The sequence below is a fragment of the Vigna unguiculata genome, unplaced genomic scaffold (assembly GCF_037176805.1).
Source record: "Vigna unguiculata cultivar grain cowpea cultivar isolate G323 ecotype 2 unplaced genomic scaffold, ASM3717680v1 ptg000023l_ERROPOS12166935, whole genome shotgun sequence".
In the NCBI taxonomy this organism is placed as follows: domain Eukaryota; kingdom Viridiplantae; phylum Streptophyta; class Magnoliopsida; order Fabales; family Fabaceae; genus Vigna; species Vigna unguiculata.
Window position 1 is genome coordinate 135,680 of NW_028196662.1, and position 4,321 is coordinate 140,000.

Here is a 4,321-nt window from a genome sequence, read left to right on the forward strand (position 1 = left end):
TGAATTGGGTGGAAAAATATTTTAGGTTTGAAAAGGGTGTAAATAAATTTGAGGTGTCCACGGGGGTGTAAAAAATTGTAGGTGTAAATTGGGTGTAAAAAATTTGAGGTGTGAAAAGGGTGTAAAAATATTTGAGGTGTGAAAAGGGGGTGTAAAAATTGTAGGTGTGAATTGGGTGAAAAAATATTTTAGGTTTGAAAAGGGTGTAAATAAATTTGAGGTGTGAAAAGGGTGTAAAAAAATTGTAGGTGTGAAAAGGGGGTGTAAAAATTGTAGGTGTGAATTGGGTGGAAAAATATTTTAGGTTTGATAAGGGTGTAAATAAATTTGAGGTGTCCACGGGGGTGTAAAAAATTGTAGGTGTGAAAAGGGTGTAAAAATATTTTCACTTTTAAAATGGTGTAAGAAAATTTAGGTGCAAAAAGGGTGTAAAAAAATTTTTTCGGTGTGAAAAGGGGGTGTAAAAATTGTAGGTGTAAATTGGGTGTAAAAAATTTTAGGCGTGAAAAGGGTGTAAAAAAATTTTCTGTGTGAAAAGGGGGTGTAAAAACTGTAGGTGTGAATTGGGTGAAAAAATATTTTAGGTTTGAAAAGGGTGTAAATAAATTTGAGGTGTCCACGGGGGTGTAAAAAATTGTAGGTGTGAATTGGGTGTAAAAAATTGTAGGTGTGAATTGGGTGTAAAAAATTTTAGGCGTGAAAAGGGGGTGTAAAAAGTGTAGGTGGGAATTGGGTGGAAAAATATTTTAGGTTTGAAAAGGGGGTGTAAAAAGTGTAGGTGTGAATTGGGTGGAAAAATATTTTAGGTTTGAAAAGGGTGTAAATAAATTTGAGGTGTCCACGGGGGTGTAAAAAATTGTAGGTGTAAATTGGGTGTAAAAAATTTGAGGTGTGAAAAGGGTGTAAAAATATTTGAGGTGTGAAAAGGGGGTGTAAAAATTGTAGGTGTGAATTGGGTGAAAAAATATTTTAGGTTTGAAAAGGGTGTAAATAAATTTGAGGTGTGAAAAGGGTGTAAAAAAATTGTAGGTGTGAAAAGGGGGTGTAAAAATTGTAGGTGTGAATTGGGTGGAAAAATATTTTAGGTTTGATAAGGGTGTAAATAAATTTGAGGTGTCCACGGGGGTGTAAAAAATTGTAGGTGTGAAAAGGGTGTAAAAATATTTTCACTTTTAAAATGGTGTAAGAAAATTTAGGTGCAAAAAGGGTGTAAAAAAATTTTTTCGGTGTGAAAAGGGGGTGTAAAAATTGTAGGTGTAAATTGGGTGTAAAAAATTTTAGGCGTGAAAAGGGTGTAAAAAAATTTTCTGTGTGAAAAGGGGGTGTAAAAACTGTAGGTGTGAATTGGGTGAAAAAATATTTTAGGTTTGAAAAGGGTGTAAATAAATTTGAGGTGTCCACGGGGGTGTAAAAAATTGTAGGTGTGAATTGGGTGTAAAAAATTGTAGGTGTGAATTGGGTGTAAAAAATTTTAGGCGTGAAAAGGGGGTGTAAAAAGTGTAGGTGGGAATTGGGTGGAAAAATATTTTAGGTTTGAAAAGGGGGTGTAAAAAGTGTAGGTGTGAATTGGGTGGAAAAATATTTTAGGTTTGAAAAGGGTGTAAATAAATTTGAGGTGTCCACGGGGGTGTAAAAAATTGTAGGTGTAAATTGGGTGTAAAAAATTTGAGGTGTGAAAAGGGTGTAAAAATATTTGAGGTGTGAAAAGGGGGTGTAAAAATTGTAGGTGTGAATTGGGTGAAAAAATATTTTAGGTTTGAAAAGGGTGTAAATAAATTTGAGGTGTGAAAAGGGTGTAAAAAAATTGTAGGTGTGAAAAGGGGGTGTAAAAATTGTAGGTGTGAATTGGGTGGAAAAATATTTTAGGTTTGATAAGGGTGTAAATAAATTTGAGGTGTCCACGGGGGTGTAAAAAATTGTAGGTGTGAAAAGGGTGTAAAAATATTTTCACTTTTAAAATGGTGTAAGAAAATTTAGGTGCAAAAAGGGTGTAAAAAAATTTTTTCGGTGTGAAAAGGGGGTGTAAAAATTGTAGGTGTAAATTGGGTGTAAAAAATTTTAGGCGTGAAAAGGGTGTAAAAAAATTTTCTGTGTGAAAAGGGGGTGTAAAAACTGTAGGTGTGAATTGGGTGAAAAAATATTTTAGGTTTGAAAAGGGTGTAAATAAATTTGAGGTGTCCACGGGGGTGTAAAAAATTGTAGGTGTGAATTGGGTGTAAAAAATTGTAGGTGTGAATTGGGTGTAAAAAATTTTAGGCGTGAAAAGGGGGTGTAAAAAGTGTAGGTGGGAATTGGGTGGAAAAATATTTTAGGTTTGAAAAGGGGGTGTAAAAAGTGTAGGTGTGAATTGGGTGGAAAAATATTTTAGGTTTGAAAAGGGTGTAAATAAATTTGAGGTGTCCACGGGGGTGTAAAAAATTGTAGGTGTAAATTGGGTGTAAAAAATTTGAGGTGTGAAAAGGGTGTAAAAATATTTGAGGTGTGAAAAGGGGGTGTAAAAATTGTAGGTGTGAATTGGGTGAAAAAATATTTTAGGTTTGAAAAGGGTGTAAATAAATTTGAGGTGTGAAAAGGGTGTAAAAAAATTGTAGGTGTGAAAAGGGGGTGTAAAAATTGTAGGTGTGAATTGGGTGGAAAAATATTTTAGGTTTGATAAGGGTGTAAATAAATTTGAGGTGTCCACGGGGGTGTAAAAAATTGTAGGTGTGAAAAGGGTGTAAAAATATTTTCACTTTTAAAATGGTGTAAGAAAATTTAGGTGCAAAAAGGGTGTAAAAAAATTTTTTCGGTGTGAAAAGGGGGTGTAAAAATTGTAGGTGTAAATTGGGTGTAAAAAATTTTAGGCGTGAAAAGGGTGTAAAAAAATTTTCTGTGTGAAAAGGGGGTGTAAAAACTGTAGGTGTGAATTGGGTGAAAAAATATTTTAGGTTTGAAAAGGGTGTAAATAAATTTGAGGTGTCCACGGGGGTGTAAAAAATTGTAGGTGTGAATTGGGTGTAAAAAATTGTAGGTGTGAATTGGGTGTAAAAAATTTTAGGCGTGAAAAGGGGGTGTAAAAAGTGTAGGTGGGAATTGGGTGGAAAAATATTTTAGGTTTGAAAAGGGGGTGTAAAAAGTGTAGGTGTGAATTGGGTGGAAAAATATTTTAGGTTTGAAAAGGGTGTAAATAAATTTGAGGTGTCCACGGGGGTGTAAAAAATTGTAGGTGTAAATTGGGTGTAAAAAATTTGAGGTGTGAAAAGGGTGTAAAAATATTTGAGGTGTGAAAAGGGGGTGTAAAAATTGTAGGTGTGAATTGGGTGAAAAAATATTTTAGGTTTGAAAAGGGTGTAAATAAATTTGAGGTGTGAAAAGGGTGTAAAAAAATTGTAGGTGTGAAAAGGGGGTGTAAAAATTGTAGGTGTGAATTGGGTGGAAAAATATTTTAGGTTTGATAAGGGTGTAAATAAATTTGAGGTGTCCACGGGGGTGTAAAAAATTGTAGGTGTGAAAAGGGTGTAAAAATATTTTCACTTTTAAAATGGTGTAAGAAAATTTAGGTGCAAAAAGGGTGTAAAAAAATTTTTTCGGTGTGAAAAGGGGGTGTAAAAATTGTAGGTGTAAATTGGGTGTAAAAAATTTTAGGCGTGAAAAGGGTGTAAAAAAATTTTCTGTGTGAAAAGGGGGTGTAAAAACTGTAGGTGTGAATTGGGTGAAAAAATATTTTAGGTTTGAAAAGGGTGTAAATAAATTTGAGGTGTCCACGGGGGTGTAAAAAATTGTAGGTGTGAATTGGGTGTAAAAAATTGTAGGTGTGAATTGGGTGTAAAAAATTTTAGGCGTGAAAAGGGGGTGTAAAAAGTGTAGGTGGGAATTGGGTGGAAAAATATTTTAGGTTTGAAAAGGGGGTGTAAAAAGTGTAGGTGTGAATTGGGTGGAAAAATATTTTAGGTTTGAAAAGGGTGTAAATAAATTTGAGGTGTCCACGGGGGTGTAAAAAATTGTAGGTGTAAATTGGGTGTAAAAAATTTGAGGTGTGAAAAGGGTGTAAAAATATTTGAGGTGTGAAAAGGGGGTGTAAAAATTGTAGGTGTGAATTGGGTGAAAAAATATTTTAGGTTTGAAAAGGGTGTAAATAAATTTGAGGTGTGAAAAGGGTGTAAAAAAATTGTAGGTGTGAAAAGGGGGTGTAAAAATTGTAGGTGTGAATTGGGTGGAAAAATATTTTAGGTTTGATAAGGGTGTAAATAAATTTGAGGTGTCCACGGGGGTGTAAAAAATTGTAGGTGTGAAAAGGGTGTAAAAATATTTTCACTTTTAAAATGGTGTAAGAAAATTTAGG